This window comes from Apodemus sylvaticus, chromosome 6 (genome assembly GCF_947179515.1).
Source record: "Apodemus sylvaticus chromosome 6, mApoSyl1.1, whole genome shotgun sequence".
NCBI lineage: Eukaryota > Metazoa > Chordata > Mammalia > Rodentia > Muridae > Apodemus > Apodemus sylvaticus.
This window is the reverse complement of record NC_067477.1, coordinates 81,425,406-81,448,625: the sequence shown is the minus strand read 5'-3', so window position 1 is coordinate 81,448,625 and position 23,220 is coordinate 81,425,406. Positions and strand designations below refer to the sequence as shown.

Here is a 23,220-nt window from a genome sequence, read left to right as displayed (position 1 = left end):
AGCAGAGCAATGGAACGTGAACTGAGGTAGCGCCCGAGGCACCGTTATACATGCATTCCTCTTTCTTCTTCTTTTTTTTTTATTCGATATAATTTATTTACATTTCAAATGATTTCCCCTTTTCTAGCCCCCCACTCCCCGAAAGTCCCGTAAGTCCCCTTCTCTTCCCCTGTCCTCCCACCCACCCCTTCCCACTTCCCCGTTCTGGTTTTGCCAAATACTGTTTCACTGAGTCTTTCCAGAACAAGGGACCACTCCTCCTTTCTTCTTGTACCTCATTTGATGTGTGACATTCCTCTTTCTTAATTCGGCCTCTCTCTTCCTTTGATCTCTTTATTCTGGCAGGATTCTCCTACCTGGCCAGCTTCCCTCTGCTTTGCTCATGGTAAATAACTTTCTTCCCTAGTTGTATTTACATCTTTACACTGGAGGTAATAAGTACACCTTATTTATTGAAAAATAATATTACACCACTCGGATCATATTTATCATGAAAGCTGAATACAAAGATTTGCTCTCCTCCAAAACCCATTAAACTTTACCCTTCTACCTCTGCCTCTGGTGCATGCATGCTTTGAACTTGGGCATGTCTTGCACATGTACTTTTTCTTACTCTTGTGAATCAACATATAAAAATAACTTTTAGTTAAAACTCAAGATTTTTAAATAAGGAGTGACTTTTCTGTTTTATAATTTACAATGGGGTTCTAAAAAAGATGCATAACAAAGCCCGTAATTGGAATATGGGCTTGTGAACATTATTTGGGAACATAATTGGAACATCACATTTCTTTGGGAAAGTATGTACACTTGTTCTTTTTATACCATGGATTTCTTAGAAGCATAGTCAGATTTATTCTTTTTTATCTCTGTTCAGTAATCTAAAGAGTTTCACTCAGAGAACAAGCAAGTATTTATTGCTCATCATGGTTAGATGGTTAGAAGAAGGGGGTACCAGGATTTGGAAGAAGAAAGTAGGGATTGACTTTGTGGCCAAGCAGGAGTAAAGGTTTCATATAGTTATTTACAGAGAAGAACTGGGTCTCAGATTAGGCTTTTTTGCTTGAAAAGAAAGGCAAAAATCAGGAGTCCTGCTTGCTAGAGATGCTGGTAGTGCTGTGCCCAAGAACTCTTCATCATTCTAGAAACCTCTGGTAAAAGCCCTGTGTTTTGGGGTTTGACAAAACACCCTCCTTTAATAACAACAAATGTGCTAAATAAAGTAACCCTGAAATGTTGCTTGAAATGTTGAAGTTATTCTGCAGCCTGCTGCAGAGTGGGACTCAGGAGACGACGCTAATAACTCTGATTTCTAAAATCAGAAAGGCATGGATCTCTTGATAGAGAAGGACTGTAGGAGAGGAGCTTACGAGAAAGCAATATGATTCCTTTGGAATGCAAAGCCAGTGGAGTGCAAACCCATCTCTGCCATGAACAGAGAGGAAGACCCTGAGCAAAAAATAGTCTGGGGTTTTCACATCTGGGTATTTTTATAGTTATAGAAAAAATTAATTTTTAAATATATTTAAAGGTTTTTTAGGCAGTCTCTTACTTGTATATAATGAGTTCTCATTTCTCTCAACCCCTTTTACCCTGTCTCATCTCTTTATTCCTCCACCAAAACCATTATTTTTCCCAATGAGTCCCCTTCCTTCATTCACATGCTTTTTCACATGCATGATATGTTGTGTCATTGTGTCTTAGTGTGCTTTCTGCATGAGTATCGGCGGGAGGTTATGTACTAGAGTATAGGCTGTATCAGTGCTTGCAACAGTCAAGAAGGTGACTCCCCACCTCCATCCTGCTATCACTAACTCGTAGTCTTCCTCAGGGAATAGTGGGTCTTAATGAGCTCTCTCCTTTTCGTGATGAAATGCTGACAGGTAATTCTTCTGTGATCTTGTGGAAGTACCCACAGCTATGGGAGTTCATGAGTGCATCAACTGTATATTAACCAGAAGATATTATTTTGGCAATGAGCCTTCCCAACCTCTGGCCTCTAGGTTCCTTCTTGGTTCTCTTCTGCCATTTTCCCTAAACCTTGGGGCAAGGGTGGGACAGATGAGGAAGGCATCCTTGCACACTTTGTGGTCACATATGTGCTTTGACCAATTTTGAATCACTGTATTCACCGTCATAGACGCCAAAAATCTTTGGTAAAAAGGTGATTATTTAGAAGGCAGTTTGATACTGTATCAACTTAGCAAAATAATAGTATATCTCTCCTTGGATCTAGGACCTCCCCAGGTACAAGTTCTTGGCTAGATTTGAATACCAGTCAAGAGTCTCCTCCAGTGGAACAGATCTTTTTTTTTTTTCTTTTTTTCTTACCATTAATCCAAACACAATCAAGTCATTTTTTTTATTCGATATATTCTTTATTTACATTTCAACAGGTTTTAAATGCAAACAAAAAGTGGGTGGTTATGCCCATTAGCATCATTCTATTATTCACAACTTGGCTTATCACAACTTGGTCTATCTTAGACCAGTTATTGTAGCTCCCAGTGTTCATGGCTGGTAAGATTGTTGAGGACTTCACCTTATAGCTGGCTAGCAGGCAGGAAGCTTCCAGGTTAATATCAGCTTGATTTCTACATGTCATGTTAACACAATGTGTGTGTCTTCAGCAGTAGAATCTTACCATCAAGTTCTGAGGTGCAACCAAGAGCAATGGTCACATGACATGTTGTTTGCAGTGGTCTCTGTGATCCCCGCTGACCAACAATTTACAGAAAAGTATCCTACTGCTGGCACTGGGCTTTTTATTTAATACCCTTGGCTTCTGCAAGGAGCAGGAGGGTTAAAGACAGAATATTTACTTGCCATGTATGGGTTTTCATTGTCATAGCTTTTCTAAGTGTGTATAATAATTTTATTCCTTTGCATGAATTAGTGGTTTTGAATATCATTTATCTCACCAAGGTTTTTTGTTCAACTCAGAATTATCTTCCTATAGGGCATTTATGAACCATAATTTTTATAGATGTTGAAGTTAAGAAAAAAAGATGAGATATTCAATCTAAAGGAATTAGATGGTATTTATCAGGACTTCCTTCCTGATGGTATGTCAACTTATACATGGTGATATTTGAAAACAACCAAACCAGTCAACCAACCAAACAAACAAACAAAAAAACACTTACACTGCTCTAAATATTTCCTTTGTGTTATGAAGTAACAAAATAAAATTTATGTCCTTTTAAAAATAGGGGATAGGAATATTTGCCTGTGCAGTCCAAATTCTCCCCCCCCCTTGATTAAAGTTTCTTATATTACATGCACATATATGCTATTTTTAATTACCAGTGCTTACAATATTGCTTAACTTCCATTATACTTCACCAAGATGCCTGGCTTTGTTTACTCTTGTTTATCTGTCCTTGCCATATACCCTCCTACCTCCCCTGCCTTCTCTGATCCCCACTGACTCCTCTTCATCCAACAAACCAACAAACCACAGTCAAGGAAGGGAGAGCCATCTCCCAGTGAGGTAGAGAGAGTAGATTGCTATGATGCAGTGGCCAGCTATGGCTTGAGGTGAGGAGCTTTTTGGGCAGTCACCAAATAGTATTTTTGGGAGACTGAGTAGGGTAGAAGGAATTGGACTCCAGAAGATAGGCTGTATTGGAGCCTATAGTTCTGAAGTCCTCAGCACTCCAGCAATGAATCCAGGGCAGCCAGTGGAGACCAGAGGGATGTTGGACAGCATCTACACATTGCATGTTTAAAATGCTTTAAAAAAACTAAATCTCTGATTCTTACAAAACCAAATTCTTACACTTAAATATAACACAATGCCAGTGGTTATGTTTGTAGGTCAGTCTGAAGGGAAATCATACTGAAACAGTAATGTTATTTCCTCTGATATTGAACTATTCTCCTGCCTAGTAGCCTTGCTGCCTGTGAGGGTCATCCATCCATCATTTCCTGCCTCTGTAACTAAGTGACAGGGTTTCAGCCCCATTTCCTGAATGCTTTCTTACTTTGATGCATGATAGGTTTATGTGACTTACTTGGGCCTTCATCTAATACAAACAGCTACCAGGTCTTTATTCAACAAAGACTTAAGGAAAATTGACTGTCACATACCAGCTAAGGACTTGGGAGTCAGCAGTAAGATAAAATTCTGGGACCAGTTGCCTTCCTAGGCTACAACCCAGCTGCTTGAAGCAACTCTTAGTACTATTTACTAGATCTACTTTAGTAACATAATCTATCAAGTGAGTATGTTACTATTAGCTATTAATTAATAAATTTGCTATTCAAAAATTTAATCCATTTCTGGTAAAGAATAAATGATTCTATTATATATAGAATTCTTAAAGTGGCACAGATAGTTACTAAACATTGGAAAACTAGCATATGTTATTATATGTTATTTATTTGTCAGATATTAGGGAGAATGGATATGTTCAAAGCATGATACACACATACAAACACAAACAGACACACACACACACACACACACACACACACAGAGTCATAGTGAAGCCCACTATTATTCAAACTTTATCAGGGAAAAATAATCAATTTTAGGCACAGGTTTTTAAGATTTCACTCAGTTTTATATGTATGATTATAAAGGCTAGAAGAGGGTGTCAGATCTCCTGGAATTCAAATCACCAAAGCATGTGGAGGCTGGGAACCAAACCTTGGTCCTACAGTATAGTAAATGATCATAACTTCAGAGCCATATTGTTCAGATTTTATTTTCTAGTTCTAGGACATGTATAGTTTTCAACATTCATATCAGCGTCATGTGTCTGTTCAGAGTCAAGAAAATATTCTCAAAAGAGTTAAATTGGTCTATCGCTTCTGCATGGAAAGTGTCCTTTCTACAGCATGGGAAGAGAGTCTTCAGAGAGACAGACTTCTCGTCTGTATCAGAGGTTGACATCCACATAGCACTCCTAGCTTTACTTGCTCAGAACTAGAAAAGCTTGCTATGAACTGTCGGCAGAGAATGAACAACATTCAGATGTGTGGTATGCCTGTGGTGAACACGTATTTGGCTTTGTTGAAATATTGGCCTGTGGAAAACAAGTTTGTCTTCATATGTCCATCATGCAAACATTTATCTGGATGAGAATTGGCATACAAGAGAATGCCAGCCTCAGAGTCAGCAGCCTGTGCTTCTAGCTTCTTGGCACCCAAGATACGTCATTTTGAGCAAGTTCCTCAGTTTCTTATGTCTCAGTTTCCTGGTATATTAAATAGAGAGCACAGAGGGCAACTGGGAAAATAGGAAGTAAGCATGTTCCTGGAAGCCTGAACCACCCAGGTGATCTAGAAATGCTCCTTTAATTCACACTGGGAGGATAGGTGCAACATTATTTCTGTTCTGCTGAAAGTTAATTTGTCATCTTTGAAACTGGAAGCCTTTTCCATGTATTAGGGAGCTTTAGGATGCAAGCAGCAGAAACCCTAACTCAATGTGTTTTAAATAATAAGCCATATATTACATTAGACAATAAATACAGAAGCATTTCAGAGATCATTCTGGCTATGCAGTGATGTCAAAGGCTTGCTTCCTTTCAATTTCCACCCTGACCACTAGCATGTTGCATATAATGAAGGCAAAAGGACAGATTTAATATATGAACCCCTGTATGTATAGGCCTCTGTAATTAAACCTACCATAAGAATCCAGCCAAGCATTCCCAATGAAAACACCTTTTATGTTTTATTAGTGAGACTCATTAATGTTGTGTCATTTCCATACCAGTCATTAGCAAGGGACCTGGGAGGTCTTTGGTGCCACTGCAGCGAGTGTTCATCTGTTAGAGGTTTCCCAAATACTTTTGTAACTTTGGTAACAAAAGAAGTCAATTGCCTTGGAGTAGGCAATAAACCATGGTTGAAGAGGCAACAAATAGTGCACGGAAGACTTGATTTACATTTCAGGATTTGAGTTAAAATATCTGGGGAGAATGGAGTAAAGCTCTTTGGGGAAACTTTTGTAGAGAAAAGCCTTGAAAAATGCCAGCCTCTGCTTGCCATGAAGCATGAAGGCTGTGAGCATTGGTGACAGCCATAGGAGCAGGACGTTAGTTGGTGGGCCATTTGAAAAGCTGCTCTCTTCTTTAGGAAAAAGTATTCTTGTGGCTGTGTTTACCACCCTGAAAATGTTCTGTGTGCTCTTTCTTCTATATTTCAGCTCCATGAAATATGAGCTATATGAGTTGAGGTGCAAGGAAGTTGGAGAAGAAGTATAGTACCTCCATGCCCTTCTCAAGTTCCTTCCCCAGTAGACACACAGGATTATCAGACATCCACGCAGTGATAGGAACTCTGTAGCAGTCACATCCAACCTGCAGCTTATAAGTCACATGGAACTGTGAACACGGCCCAACATAAAGTTGTAACCTTACTTAAAACATTATAGAGTGAGCTATTTTTTGGTGATTTTTTTCCTTCACCTTATTTGAGTAGTTCTTGAGTATGAACATTGTAGATGGCAACACTATGTTACAATGTCAAAAGGTTAGAACCACTTATAGGAACTTGTAACTCCAATCCCAATAATTGGGAAGAAAGATCCAATGTCAAGTATGATAGATATGAATTCCTTGTGCCAGTACTTCCAGTACTTAAAACACTACCTAGGAAATGAAGGTATTTTATTCAACCTCAAAATTTAAAGGAACCATTTACTATTTACAGGTGAAAAATCTTTGGTCAATAAGATGCTTAGAATCTGTTAGTATTCAGGATATATGAGAGGATGTTTGATTTAAATATTATCTTCAAATCTCATTAAGTGCTGTTTTACAAAAGAAGGCACCACCACGTTTTTATTATATAATTCAGACCTAAGTAGAATTTGAGTTTTGGCATCGATGTATGAAATTTTCAAAACATTATTCAGCATTTGTAGTATTACAAATAAGAATTACTTGTAGGTAGACCCCATATTCTATTTTCTTGGAAGTTTCTCTCAAATCAACTCTTCCTGCTGTAGTTAAGCATGACTTAAAAAACCGAGGCCAGGTAGTGCTTCACGTTTTCTTTAGTTTTTTTTTTCCTTCCTTCCTTCCTTTCTTTCTTTCTTTCTTTCTTTCTTTCTTTCTTTCTTTCTTTCTTTCTGTCTGTCTGTCTGTCTGTCTTTCTTTCTTTCTTTCTTTCTTTCTTTCTTTCTTTCTTTCTTTCTTTCTTTCTTTCTTTCTTTCCTTCTTTCTTCCTTCCTTCCTTCCTTCCTTCCTTCCTTCCTTCCTTCCTTCCTTCCTTCCTTTCTTTCTTTCTTTCTTTCTTTCTTTCTTTCTTTCTTTCTTTCTTTCTTTCTTTCTTTCTTTCTTTCTTTCTTTCTTTCTTTCTTTCTTTCTTTCTTTCATTCTTTCTTTCTCTGTTCCATTTCAAAGGTTTTTTTTGCAGCCTTTTTTAAAAAAATAGATATATTCTTTATTTACATTTAAAATGTTGTCCCCTTTCCTGGTTTCCCCACTGAAAATCCCTTAACCCCTCCCCCTGCTCACCAATCCACCCACTCTGGGTACCCTGTACTGTCATTCCCCTATACTGGGGCAACTAACTATCTCAGGACCAAGGGCCTCTCCTCCCTTTGATGTCCAATAAGGCCATCCTCTAGTGAATATGCATCTGGAGCCATGGGTCCCACCATGTGCACTCTTTGGTTTACAGTTTAGTCCCTGGGAGCTCTGGGGGTACTGGGTGGCTCATATTGTTGTTCCTCTTATGGCCCTGCAAACCCCTTCAGCTCCTTGTGTGCTTTCTCTAGCTCCTCCATTGGGGACCCTGTGCTAAATTGGATGGTTGGCTGAGAGTGTCCCCCTCTGTATTGACAATGCACTGGCAGAGCCTCACAGGTTGCAAGCACTTGTTGAAATCCACAATAGTGTCTGGGTTTTGTAATTGTATATGGAATGGATCCCTATGTGGGTCAGTCTTTGCTTCACACTTTGTCTCTGTATCTCCTCCTGTGGGCATTTTGTTCCTCCTTTTAAGAAGGACTAGAATAACCATACTTTGTTCTTCCTCCTTCTTAGGCATCATTTGATATGTGAATTATGTCTTGCATATTCCAAGCTTCTTGGCTAATATCCACTTATCGGTTAGTGCATACTATGTGTGTTCTTTTGTGACTGGGTTGCCTCACTCAGGATGATATTTTCTAGTTTCATCCATTTGACTAAGCATTTCATGAATTCATTGTTTTTAATAGCTGAGTAGTATTCCATTGTGTAAATGTACCAAATTTTTTGTATCCATTCCTCTGTTGAGGGACATCTGGGTCCTTTCCTGCTTCTGGATATAAGAAATAAGGCTTCTATGAGCATAGTGGAACATGTGTCCTTATTGCATGCTGGGGAATCCTCTGAGTATATGCCCAGGAGTGGTATAGCTGGGTCCTCCTGTGATACACTGTCCAGATTTCTGAGGAACTACCAAATTGATTTCCAGAGTGGTTGTACCAGTTTGCAATTCCACCAGCAGTGAGAGTGTTCCTCTTTCTCCACATTCTAGCCAGCATCTGCTGTCTCCTGAGTTTTTGATCTTAGCCATTGTGAGTGGTGTGAGGTGAAATCTCAGGGTTGTTTTGATTTGCATTTCCCTGATGACTAAGGATGTTGAACATTTCCTTAGGTGCTTCTCAGCCATTCAAAATTCCTCAGTTGAAAATTCTTTGTTTAGCTCTGTACCCCATTTTTAATAGGGTTATTTAGTTCTTTGGAGTCTAACTTCTTGGGTTCTTTGTATATATTGGATATTAGCCCTCTGTCAGATTTAGGGTTGATAAAGATCTTTCCCAATTTGTTGGTTGCTGTTTTGTCCTATTGTCAGTGTCCTTTGCCTTACAGAAACTTTGTAATTTTATAAGGTCCCATTTGTCAATTCTTGATCTTAGAGGATAAACTATTGGTGTTCTGTTCAGGAACTTTTCCCCTGTGCTCATGTCCTCAAGGGTCTTCCCCAGTTTCTTTTCTATTAGTTTCAGAGTGTCTGATTTTACATGGAGGTCCTTGATCCACTTGGACTTGAGCATTTTAAAAAGAAATAAAAATGGATCTATTTGCATTCTTCTATATGCTAACTGTCAATTGAACCATCACCGTGTGTTGAAAAGGCCATCTTTTTTCCACTGGATGGTTTTAGTTCCTTGGTCAAAGATCAAGAGACTATAGGTGTGGGGGTTCATTTCTGGGTCTTCAGTTGTACTCCATTGATCTACCAGCCTGTCAGTGTACCAATACTATGCATTTTTAACACTATTGCTCTGTGGTATTGTTTAAGGTCCAGGATACTGATTCCCCCCCAGAAGTTCTGTTATTGTTGAGAATAGTTTTAGTTATCCTGGTATTTTTCTTATTCCAGATGAATTTGAGAATTGCTCTTTCTAACTCTATGAAGAATTGAGTTGGAAATTTGATGGGGATTGCATTGAATCTGTAGAATGCTTTAGACAAGATAACAATTTTTACTGTATTAATCTTGCCAATCAATGAGCATGGGATATCTTTCCATATTCTGAGGTCTTCTTTGATTTCTTTCTTCAGAGACTTGAATTTCTTGTCATATAGATCTTTCACTTGCTTCATTAGAGTCACACCAAATACTTTATATTGTTTGTGACTATTGTGAAGGATGTCATTTCCTTAATTTCTTTCTCAGCCTGTTTATCCTTTGAGTATAGGATGGCTATTGGTTTGTTCGAGTTAATTTTATATCCAGCCACTTTGCTGAAGTTGTTTATCAGCTGTAGGAGTTCTCTGGTAGAATTTTTGGGGTCACTTAAGAATACTACCATATCATCTGCAAATAGTGATAGTTTGACTTCTCCCTTTCCAATTTGTATCCCGTTGACCTCCTTTTTTTTGTCTAATTGCTCTAGCTAAAATTTCAAGTAGTATATTGAATTCAAGTAGAAATTTCATCATATATTGAAAAGATATGGAGAGAGAGGGCAGCCTTTTCTAGTCCCTGATTTTAGAGGATTGCTTCAAGTTTCTCTCCATTTAGTTTGATGTTGGCTGCTTGTTTACCATATATTGCTTTTACAACGTTTAAGTATGGGCCTCGAGTTCCTCATCTTTCCAAGACATTTAACATGAAAGGCTGCTGAAGTTTGTCAAATGGTTTTTCAGTATCTAAAGAAATGACAATGTGTTTTTTTCTTTGAGTTTGTTTATGTAGTGGATTACATTGATGGATTTCTGTATATTGAACCATCCCTGCATCCCTAGGATAAAGCCTACTTCATTGTGGTGAATAGTTGTTTTGATGTGTTCATTGATTTTTGTCGGCAAGAATTTTATTTAGTATTTTTGCATTGATATTCATAAGGGAAATTGATCTGAATTTCTCTTTCTTTGTTGGATCTTTGTGTGGTTTTTCTATCAGCATAAGTGTGACTTCATAGAACCAGTTTGGTAGTGTTCCTTCTGTTTCTATTTTGTGGAATAGTTTGAAGAGTATTGGTGTTAGGTCTTCTTTGAAGGACTGATAGAATTCTCCACTAAATGGGAGATTTTCAATAAACTCTTCTATTTCCTTAGGGGTTATGGGACTGTTCAGATGGTCTATCTGATCCTGATTTAACTTTGGTGTTTGGTATCTGTCTGGAAAATTGTCCATTTTATCCTGATTTTCCAGTTGTGTTAACTATAGGCTTTTGTAGTTGGATCTGATGATTTTTTTAATTTCCTCAGTTTCTTTTGTTATATCTCCCTTTTCATTTCTGATTTTGTTAATTTGGATACTGTCTCTATGCCCTCTGGTTATTCTGGCTAAGGGTTTATCTTTCTTGTTGATTTTCTCAAAGAACCAGCTCCTGGTTTGGTTGATTCTTTGTATAGTTCCTTTTGTTTCTACTTGGTTGATTTCAGCCTGGAGTTTGATGATTTCCTGCCTTCTACTCCTTTTGGGTGTATTTGCTTCATTCACATCTAGAGCTTTCAGGTGTGCTGTTAAGCTGCTAGTGTATGCTCTCTCCAGCTTCTTTTTGGAGGCACTCAGAGCTATGAGTTTTCCTCTTAGTACTGCTTTCATTGTGTCTTATAAATTTGGGTATGTTGCTACTTCATTTTCATTAAATTCTAAGAAGTCTTTGATTTCTTTCTTTATTTCATCCTTGACCAAGGTATCATTGAGTAGAGCATTGTTCAGCTCCCTTGTATGTGGGCTTTCTGTTACTTTTTTGCTGTTGAAGACCAGCCTTAATTAATCCATAGTTATCTGATGGAAGGCATGGGATTATTTCAATCTTATATCTGTTGAGGTCTTTTTTATGACCAATTATATGGTCAGTTTTGGAGACGGTACCATGAGCTGCTGAGAAGAAGGTATATTCTTTTGATTCAGGATGAAATGTTCTATAGAAATCTGTTAAATCCGTTTGGTCCATAACTTCTAGTAGCTTCACTCTATCTCTGTTTATTTTCTGTTTCCCTGATCTGTCCATTGGTGAAAGTGGTATGTTGAAGTCACCCACAGTTATTATGTGAGGTACAATGTGTGATTTGAACTTTAGTAAAGTTTCTTTTATGAATGTGAATGCTCTTGCATTTAGAACATAGAAGTTCAGAATTGAGAGTTCTTCGTGGTAGATTTTTCCTTTGATGAGTATGAAGTGTCCTTCCTTATCTTTTTTCATTACCTTTGGTTGAAAGGAAATTGTATCTGATATTAGAATGGCTACTTGAGCTTGTTTTCTGGCACCATTTGCTTGGAAAATTGTTTTCCAGCCTTTTACTCTAAGGTAGTGTTTGTCTTTGACACTGAGGTACATTTCCCATATGCAGCAAAATGCATACAGGTCCTGTTTATGTATCCAGTCTGTTTGTCTATGTCTTTTTATTGGGAAATTGAGTCCATTGATGTTAAGAGATAGTAAGGAATAGTGATTGTTGATTCCTCTTATTTTTTTATGTTATTTTTATGTTTATGTGATTATCTTCTTTTGGGTTTGCTAAAAGAAAATTATTTTCTTTCTTTTTCTAGGGTGTATTTTCCCTGCTTGTGTTGGTGTTCTCCATCTATTATCTTTGTAGGGCTGTATTTGTGGAAAGATATTGTGTAAATATGGTTTTATCATTGAATATCTTGGTTTTTCCATCTATGGTGACTGAGAGTTTTGCTGGGTATAGTAGTCTGGGCTGGCATTTGTGTTCTCTTAGGGCCTATATGAGATCTGCCCAAGATCATCTAGCTTTCTTGGTGTCTAGTGTAATTCTGATATGTCTGCCTTTATATGTTACTTGCCCCCTTTCCCTTATTGCCTTTTGTTTAGTGCATTTGGAGTTTTGATTATTATATGAAGGGAGGAATTTCTGTTCTGGTACAGTCTGTTTGGAGTTCTGTAGGCTTCTTGTATGTTCATGGGCATCTCTTTCTTTAGTTTAGGGAAGTTTTCTTCTATAATTTTGTTACAGATATTTACTAGTCCTTTAAGTTGTAAATCTTCACTCTCTTCTATAACTATAATCTTTATGTTTGGTCTTCTCATTGTGTCCTGGATTTCCTGTATGTTTTAGGTTACAAGATTTTTTACATTTTGCATTTTCTTTGACTATTGAGTCAATGTTTTCTATATCTTCAGCACTTGCAATTCTTTCTTCTATCTCTTGTATTTTGTTGTTGATGCTTGCATCTATGACTCCTGATTTCTTTCCAAGGTTTTCTTTGTCTCCTTTTGTGATTTCTTTATTGTTTCTATTTCTATTTTTAGATCTTGGATGGTTTTGTTAACTTCCTACTTGTTCATTTGTGTTTCCTTATAATTCTTTTAGGAAATTTTGTGTTTCCTTTTTAAGGGCTTCTACCTGTTGACTCATGTTCTACTATATTTCTTTAAGGTATTTTTGTGTTTCCTCTTTAAGGGCTTCTACCTGTTTACCCATGTTTTCCTTTATTTCTTTAAGCGAGTTAATTATGTCCTTCTTGAAATCCTCTATCAGCATCATGAGATGTGATTTTAAATCTAGATCTTGCTTTTCTGGTGTGTTAGAGTAACCAGGACTTGTCGTTGTGGGAGAACTGGGTTTGGATGGTGCCATGTTGCCTTGGTTTCTGTTGGTAATGTTTTTCTGTTTGTCTTTTTCCATATGGTTATCTCTGGTGTTAGTTGTTATCTGGTGTATGGTTATCTTTGTGTCTCTGACTGTTGCTTATCTGTCCTTCATGCCTCTGTATCTATGCTCCTGGGAGACCTGTTCTCTGTGTGCACATGGGTATGTAGGTACTCCTGGGAGACCAGGTCTCTTGCTCTGGTATTTGTGTATGTAGCTCTGTGGTCCAGGATCAGTTCTGGGTGTGGACAGAAATCAGAAAATTCCTGTCCCAGGCTGCTCCTTGGCTCTTGTGCCCTCAGTGTTTCTGGCTGATTCCTCTGAGGAGTAGGGGTGGTCCTTCCCGTGTTCTCTGTACTCTCTGCAGTGCTGGGTGATCAGCTATTTCCCTGCATCCTCAGGCATTTATTTTCAAGTTTCTTTGTGGAAAGCACTGTCATTCAAATAGTGGTTACTGGCAAAAAAAATGGTTATAAAAATGGAAACAAATACACTTTTAATAATGTATTAGACTATTAGGTTTATTAAATCATTGTGCATGTAATTATACATATAAACAATATAGAAACTCATGTGTACATGTGTGCATATTATAGATACCCATAGTAATAATATTATAATCATTATTAGTAGTAATTACTATTTTATAAGAAAAGTAAATTGATGCCAGATATAAAAGGCGAGCAGAAAGAAAAATTCAATGATATTCCATGTTGCAAAAAACCTAAGAGATATTAAACCCACTGCTGACTACATTGGTCCTTTATATTAGTGCTATTTAGCAATGATATTCTTAAAAATTGAGACTAAAAATTGATGAATAAAAAGAGAGTGGATGTCAGCTAATCTGGTTCATGTCCAAATTTATATTCAAAACATTTGCAACAAGCCGGAGGAAATACACTTTCAGTGGGATTTATTTCTAATACTTCATATAGTATTGCATTAAGAGAGCCAAGAAAATAATGTATTTACAGGAAGGTCTATCCGTGCCCTCACCTTGGTTCAAACACATTTATTTTCTTTTCTGAGTTTCATGGACTAAATGTGGCTATCTGAATAACACTAATTAGCTACCAGGGGGAAACCACAGCCTCTCATTACAATCAGAGCTGATGGGGGATCATCTGAAGTTTAATATATTGTAGACCTTGTCAATGCTTTAAAAAAATCGTATAATTCCCATAATTAATCTAAAAACTAGAGTTGATTTTCTGCTTCGAAATTAGATATTAAATTTAAAAAGTGAAACTGGCATAGTGATGACAAATTAGAGACATACAAGAGATAAACAAATTATCATGTACATTCAGGGGAATGCTCTGTAACTACTAGTCTAGCAAGTTATGACGTGAAGGGATAGTATATAAATGAGAGTGCCATCATTTCTAATTATTCATTGTTTAAATCTAAAAATCAAATGATGCAATAATCTCAGTTTCTCTGGCTTCTGAACTTCATTATTAAAATGACTCTAATTATAATTCCAACTCTTTTCCCAGCAGTTAATCTAGCCCTGACACTGCTGATTCATTATGTGTATGAGGATGCTTTCTTGTACAGTATATAATGAAAAATTAATTTTTCTAGTAGAAAAAGACTATGTTTCAAAATAGTAGGCTATATTTAGATCTTTTACAATGAATGTTTTATATTTTATTATTTTCATCAACTTAAGTCATTTTTTAAATTTACCCAAACCATGGATCAAATATTGTGTAATCAGAATATAGAAAACATATATGACCTTGTTTCCATAAAGATTGTTTATTTAAAAGTTGTTTAGAGCACTCCACATCATACCTTAGAGATTTTTGCACCTCTGTTTCCTAGTCACAATTGCAAGGCAATGGAAACAGTCTAGATGTCCATTGACAAGTAATTGGCTCATGAAAGTGTGGTACATATATACAATGGTATCTTACTTGATAATAATAGTGATATTATGAAATTTTACAGAAAAATGGATACAACTAGAAAATGTAGAGAGTCTATTTGGGTGCCATGCCACCTGGCAGGAACTTGGCATTGACCAAGGTGAAGTTCCTCTCTCAGCCTTTGAGCATGAATTCTTGTGCTAGCTACTACCCCTCCACCTAGGGTGGAGTGCTCAGATCAAGGTGAAGCCCATAGTTCTCCAAGGACTTGTAGTTGCTTGAGAGGCACTAGCTACCTGACACTAACCATTTGCAGAGAAAGTGAACTGATTCTGTGAGAGTTTCCAGCCTTTGGGGAAGGATTTTCCCTCACCTATATATATTTGGAGACCCCCATTAAACTTTGAGCCTTGATCAGAAAACCTTGTCTTGGCTCCATGTGTCTCTCACCACTCCATTCTATCCCCAGCTTTCCTTCCAGGTAACCCAGTAACCTGTTGTAACTGTGGGCAGTTACAAGAAAATACATGCCCCAGCTTAGGACAACAATGTCATTACCTATATATAAAGATGTTAGCTTCTAGTTTTAGATATGTGTTTTTGTGTGGGGATGAGTATGGGTACAATCCAGAAAACATGAAAGGAACCCATAAAAAGTGAAAAAAAAAGAATTGAAAGAAGAGGGATAGTTCTACTACTAAATAGAACACACATGGTATACAAACAAATGTTGAGAGATAAAGTATACACTGGGAGAGAATAAGGAGATGGTGAAGAGAAGCCTCTGTGTGTGTGTGTGTGTGTGTGTGTGTGTGTGTGTGTGTGTGTCTGTCTGTCTGTCTGTCTGAAAATGCCACAAAGGAAAGGGATATGATTCAGTAGTAGAGTGCTTGCCTAGAATGAATAAGGCCCTAGATTTGATTCTCAGCAGTAAAATGACAGCCCACACAAAACAATCCTCAAACTATAAAAAACCTTTTGCATTGAATGTTAATGAAATAAGTGTTTCAGATTAAAGTATTTCTTTCTAACACTTTTTTAGAACACTTTTAGAAATAAAAGTTCATTATATAAAAGAAATGTTCAGATTTACATGTACAAACATTTTGGTATATTTTTCTTTAAATGTGTTCTTGTCAAGTGAGATTAGAAAGAAAAAAGAAAGGAAGGGAGAAGAGAGGAAGAGAGATTAGGGAAGAGGGGTTGAGATTAACTTTGTATATACCTCCTTATTATCAGCTCAAACCTTCTGGGGAACCTGTTCTTGCTGCTCTTTTTTTGGTGACAGCACTTGCAGCTGCTGCCTTATTTAACTTTGTCCTGCCTGAGGTAGAATGGAAACAGCAGGTTGATTTGGTAGTTTACCTAATTGATAGCAAACACATATCTAAGGGCTTGTGATTGGCTATGGTCTTCCCTCACTGGTTCTCAGCCCAATCAGCTCTGAAGCATGCTGGACTCTGCTTTTTTGGGGGGCTTTGGTACATATTGGTTGCCTTGCCAGACCTCTATGTGTTCATTCTGCAGCTACACACTTAACCATTTCCTTATGGTTCAGCGAAAGTGTGACTTTCTAATTGAGTTCTGTCCTATAGTTCTACTTTATGAATTGCATTTTGTTTTGTTTTGTTTCCCCACCTTTGCACTTTCTGACCTTGTACCCTTTAAACCTTAGTCTAGTTTGAATGTCATCCTGTATGCTAAACACTAGCCTTTAGAAACCTTGAGATGTTCTTAGTCTGAGTTGATATATGCTATAGGGGTAAAAGAGCATAAAATATTACATATTTTAATACTGATCATATGTTCAAATGATATTATTTTGGATATACTAGATTAAACAAAATATCTTACTTTCCATGCACGTCATTATGGTTATGGAAGAGAATTAAATTCCATATATGACTTTTGTTGATTTGTTTTAGCACTCTGATCTAGATTGTATATGAGAAGAAGAGCTATTAGTCTTCTCAGTGCATAATGAGGTCATCGCACACACATGAAATGCTAACTAGTTTATTAAGTAGCTGCAAGAGCTTGGATGGAATCATGAAGTTCACACAGTAGATAATGAAAGGAGGGTGCAGTCAGCTTTCAGTGAAGATGTGGATTGGCTTTGCATAGGATGGGGGCAGAGGCATACATATCTATGACCTTAGAAAACAACACTAGTCCTGTACTCAGATTGGAAGTATCAGAAAACAGAAAACAAATGCACTATGACATCCCTGGTGGTTCTTTACACAAGCCGGGTCGTTTCTCCTCTTTATAATTCATTGCTTTCAGCAGAGTGCAAACTCTTCACAGTATATCTCCATGAGGATCCTCTCTGAAGATCAGTGTGGCATGTGGTGGCTAAGATGTGTCCACGAGACAGAGCAAAACAGCTTTTCATCAAAACCACCCTAGAGAAATGCAATGGTGTAACTACTGTCTAGCCATCACAAATTAATCATGCCTTGAAGATTCTTATGGCTCTCCTTTTTATGATGTCACACTGGCCATTAATTTGAATCTGAGTTTTGGTGGGAAAATTAAAAGAAGAATATTCTCTTGCCATGGGATCCTTGTTAACTGTTCAGTTTTAGCATGTTTGAGTCACCTGGGGAAAGGTTGCCTTTTGTTTCTGACTGCACTGCCTCAGAGATTTTTATTCAGGGTTTCCTCACTATCCCATTTTCTGTGTTTTCTTTCTAAGCACCCCCCCCCCCCATCCCCTGTGTCTATTTGACATATCTGTGTTGTCATGCGAGATTCTCAGCATCATGTATATTTTTGTCACCATTTTACACTTTTGGTACATTGCAAGAACCTGGATAAGTTTATTGAGAGAACCAAGCAGTTGAATGAATGAGTCTGAATCATAGGACAGAGGTTGCAGTTGGACGTCCCAAGTTATGTCCTCTTAAGCCCAGCTAGAATTCTCTGTGTTGCCTTTCTTTGCCAGTCTGCCTGATAACCTCACTTTACCAATCAGCTACCCCAACCCCCAGCTTGGGAGGCTGTTAAGACTCAGCTCCTTTCCCTGTGGCCTCCCCAGCTTCAGGTGTGTCATATGTCTATATAGCTTCTTTTTTTTAAAATTTTATTTTTACACTTGAACCAATCTTTATTGAGAAAACAAAATATTGATACAACATCAAGACAGTAACTACAAGATTTTCTCAGTAATTTTTTTGACACTGTATGCTCTGCATTAAGAGAAGCACTGACTAGTAAAATGTGATCTATTGTTTTTGTATTAAAATATCCACATAAAGCCAGACACTCTGAAGCTAATAGAAAAGAAACTGGGGAAGACCCTTGAGGACATCGGTACAGGGAGGAAGTTTCTGAACAGAACACCAATAGCGTATGCTCTAAGAGCAAGAATTGACAAATGGGACCTCATAAAATTACAAAGTTTCTGTAAGGTAAAGGACACCATCAAAAGCACAAATCGGCAACCAACAAATTGGGAAAAGATCTTCACCAGTCCTACATCAGATAGAGGGCTAATATTCAATATCTATAAAGAACTCAAGAAGTTAGACTCCAGAAAACCAAACAACCCTATTAAAAAATGGGGTACAGAGTTAAACAAAGAATTCTCACCTGAAGAACTTCGGATGGCAGAGAAGCATCTTAAAAATTGCTCAACTTCATTAGTCATTAGGGAAATGCAAATCAAAACAACCCTGAGATTTCACCTTACACCAGTCAGAATGGCTAAGATTAAAAATTCAGGAGACAGCAGGTGTTGGAGAGGGTGTGGAGAAAGAGGAACACTCCTCCACTGCTGGTGGGGTTGCAAATTGGTACAACCACTCTGGAAATCAGTCTGGCGGTTCCTCCGGAAACTGGGCACCTCACTTCCAGAAGATCCTGCTATACCACTCCTGGGCATATACCCAGAGGATTCCCCACCATGTAATAAGGATACATGCTCTACTATGTTCATAGCAGCCCTATTTATAATTGCCAGATGCTGGAAAGAACCCAGGTATCCCTCAACAGAAGAGTGGATGCAAAAAATGTGGTATATTCAGCCATTAGAAACAATGAATTCATGAAATTCTTAGGCAAATGGATGGAGCTAGAGAACATCATACTAAGTGAGGTAACCCAGACTCAAAAGGTGAATCATGGTATGCACTCACTAATAAGTGGATATTAACCTAGAAAAATGGAATACCCAAAACATAATCCACACATCAAATGAGATACAAGAAGAAAGGAGGAGTGGCCCCTTGTTCTGGAAAGACTCAGTGAAGCAGTATTCGGCAAAACCAGAACGGGGAAGTGGGAAGGGGTGGGTGGGAAGACAGGGGGAGAGAAGGGGGCTTACGGAACTTTCGGGGAGTAGGGGGCTAGAAAAGGGGAAATCATTTGAAATGTAAATAAAAAAATATATCGAATAAAAAAATAAAAAAAATATTAACTAGGACAGGACATAAAGATTGTAGTAACAAAGAGATCTGAGAAAATGTTGCACATTATTGAAGTTAGATTTGTCCAGTTCGAAGCTAAATTCTGTTTCTTTACAGTAACATACATCTTATGCTTATCTTATATAGAATTGTCCAGATCTCTATTTAAGTTTTATCTTTGTAGGGACTATTTGATTTTTTTTTTTCAATTTTTAGTGGTTTTTATTCATGAAGAACAATGAGTTGGCCATTCACAAGGTATAGGTAGATGGATCTGGGAGGACAAGGCCAGCCTTGTCTACATAATACATTTTAGGTTATCCAGTGCTATACAATGAGAGCTTATTTAAAAAACAAAACAAAACAGAGCCCAACACCAACCAACAAAAGCAAAAATAATGATATTACACACAAGAATATCAAGCCTTGCCCTATTAAAAGAGCAAGATAATTTCAATATTCATAAATAATTCAATGGCATAAAATGTCACTCTCATGTTGTTTTTCTATGAGAACTAAGCAAGAGAAGACTTTTCTTTTTAAGATTTATTTATTTTATGTATTTGAATACACTGTTGCTGTCTTCAGACACACCAGAAGAGAACATCGGATACTATTACAGGTGATAGTGAGCCACCATGTGGTGTCTGGGAATTGAACTCAGGATCTCTGGAAGAGCAGTCTGTGCTCTTAACCGCGGAACCATCTCTCCAGCCCAAGAGAAGACTTTCTCAAGTTACTTACAAACATCCTATCTGTTCTCCTATAAATTGGGACATGTCTTTGATAATAGTATTATGTCAAGAAACCATTCCCACACCACTTACATACATAAGATCTCTTGATACTGTGGATTTGTTCATGTATTTCAATCTAAAGTGTAATGAAAGGCTTTCCCACATTGCTTACATACTTGGGGTCTCTTTCCTCTGTGGATTTGTTCATGTATTTGAAAATATAAAACATAACAAAAGGCTGTCCCACATTGCTTACATACATAGGTTCTCTCTCCAGTGTGAATGCTTTCATGTTTTCTTAAGGGTACTGGAAAAGGTTTTCTCACACTATTCACACATATAGGACTTCTCACCAGTATGAATTCTTTCATGTGTTTTTAGGGAACTGGAGGAAGTAAAGCTTTTCCCACACTGCTTACAAGCATAGGGATTCACACCACTGTGAATTGCTTCATGCTTTTGCAGTTGAATCAAAAGCCTGAAGGCATTCCCACACTCTTTACACACACAAGGTTTTTCCCCAGTGTGAGATCGTTCACATATTTGAAGGTTAGTAGATGTATTGAAGGCCTTCCCATATTGCTTACATACATAGGGTTTCTCTCCAGTGTGAACTCTTGTGTGTCTTCGAAGGCAAGAGGAATCAGAGAAAACTTTCCCACAATGATTACAGAGAAAAGTCTTCTCACAGGCTGAAGTCATCTTATGTCTTAAAAGATTACCTAACCTAACAAATTCTTTCCCACACAGTTCACACACATAGGGCTTCTTAACACTGTGACTCTTCTCATGTCATTGTAAAGGATTGGGATGTGTGAAGCTTTTCCTACATGGCTTGTGCACACAAGACTTCTTTGAACAGTCACTTTGTTCATACATTTAGCCAGATTTGAAACAAGGATGGTCTTTACCACTGGTTTTATTTTTAGAAGATTTCTCTCCAATGTGAGTGCTTTTATGCGTCTGAAGGGATGAAGGAGAATTGGAGATGCTCACAAACTCCTTACGTTTACACAATGTCTGTCCTTATTCTTGGTCTTCATAAGGTCCTACCTGGGGGTTCAGTGGCACATCCAGAGACAAATGGCCAATTCTACTCTCTTCACAGACATTCTTGTCAAATGTAGCAAGTCCTGGACAAGTTTTCAGGCTCACAGAGTGTCCTGGATTGCAGTTGAAGATTTCTACACACTGGTGACATTCGTTATAGTCACAGAATCTTTCCACCAGGTGGCTGCTTAGTTTTCTCAAGAGATTTCCATACTTATTTACAATCTTCTGGTTACCCAATTTGTTTCCCAGAGAGGCCAGGTTCCTCAGGGTTTCCTGCATCACATCTTTATACAGCTGCTTCTGGGATGGATCCAGCACAGTCCACTCCTCCTGCATGAACTTCACAGCCCTGTCCTCAGAGCTCACTGACTCCATTTCCAGACTCTGTGTGTCCTGGTGTCTGCCTGCTGCTCCTCAGTGATGGCGACCTGGATACCAAGGACTGCTTTCTAGGATCTACTTTTAAAAAGAGTAAAGAAAATGTACAGGAAAAGAAATAGACCTGATAGTGGCAGATTGACTCATTTATATCTATTTGATTTTTAATATGCCTTTTAAGTGTAGTGAATGAGTTTGTAGACACTCAAAAAATTTCTTTAAATCTTAATATTAGATTTATTTCTGTCGGCAAAAGTACCTGTGTGTTGGAAATTCTGTTAGGATAGGAGAAAAACTGCACTTCTAAACCTATTTATTACTAGATCAACCTTTATGCTGTTTTCATTATTTGGATACAATGAACACTTTGTCAGGTTAACTGTATACATATTATTTCCTTCCATGTGAATTAATTTTGGGTGTTTGATTTTCTTTTCTTTTTTTTTAATTTTTTTATTCGATATAATTTATTTACATATCAAATGATTTCCCTTTTCTAGCCCCCCCACTCCCCGAAAGTCCCGTAAGCCCCCTTCACTTCCCCTGTCCTCCCGCCCACCCCTTCCCACTTCCCCGTTCTGGTTTTGCCGAATACTGTTTCACTGAGTCTTTCCAGAACCAGGGGCCACTCCTCCTTTCTTCTTGTACCTCATTTGAAGTGTGGATTATGTTTTGGGTATTCCAGTTTTCTAGGTTAATATCCACTTATTAGTGAGTGCATACCATGATTCACCTTTTGAGTCTGGGTTACCTCACTTAGTATGATATTCTCTAGCTCCATCCATTTGCCTAAGAATTTCATGAATTCATTGTTTCTAATGGCTGAATAGTACTCCATTGTGTAGATATACCACATTTTTGCATCCACTCTTCTGTTGAGGGATACCTGGGTTCTTTCCAGCATCTGGCAATTATAAATAGGGCTGCTATGAACATAGTAGAGCATGTATCCTTATTACATGGTGGGGAGTCTTCTGGGTATATGCCCAGGAGTGGTATAGCAGGATCTTCTGGAAGTGAGGTGCCCAGTTTTCGGAGGAACCGCAAGACTGCTTTCCAGAGTGGTTGTACCAATTTGCAACCCCACCAGCAGTGGAGGAGTGTTCCTCTTTCTCCACACCCTCTCCAACACCTGCTGTCTCCTGAATTTTTAATCTTAGCCATTCTGACTGGTGTAAGATGAAATCTTAGAGTTGTTTTGATATGCATTTCCCTAATGACTAATGAAGTTGAGCATTTTTTTAAGATGCTTCTCCGCCATCCGAAGTTCTTCAGGTGAGAATTCTTTGTTTAACTCTGTACCCCATTTTTTAATAGGGTTGTTTGGTTTTCTGGAGTCTAAATTCTTGAGTTCTTTATATATATTGGATATTAGCCCTCTATCTGATGTAGGATTGGTGAAGATCTTTTCCCAATTTGTTGGTTGCCGATTTGTCCTCTTGATGGTGTCCTTTGCCTTACAGAAACTTTGTAATTTTATGAGGTCCCATCTGTCAATTCTTGCTCTTAGAGCATACGCTATTGGTGTTCTGTTCAGAAACTTTCTCCCTGTATCGATGTCCTCAAGGGTCTTCCCCAGTTTCTTTTCTATTAGCTTCAGAGTGTCTGGCTTTATGTGGAGGTCCTTGATCCATTTGGATTTGAGCTTAGTACAAGGAGACAAGGATGGATCAATTCGCATTCTTCTGCATGCTGACCTCCAGTTGAACCAGCACCATTTGTTGAAAAGGCTATCTTTTTT

At 37.9% G+C, this 23,220-nt stretch overlaps 1 pseudogene; it reads right to left on the bottom strand.

Annotated features, from left to right (window-relative positions):
* Positions 1–20,179: 20,179 nt before the first annotated feature.
* LOC127687947 (zinc finger protein 14-like) lies at positions 20,180–21,476 on the bottom strand (annotated as a pseudogene).
* Positions 21,477–23,220: the final 1,744 nt, after the last annotated feature.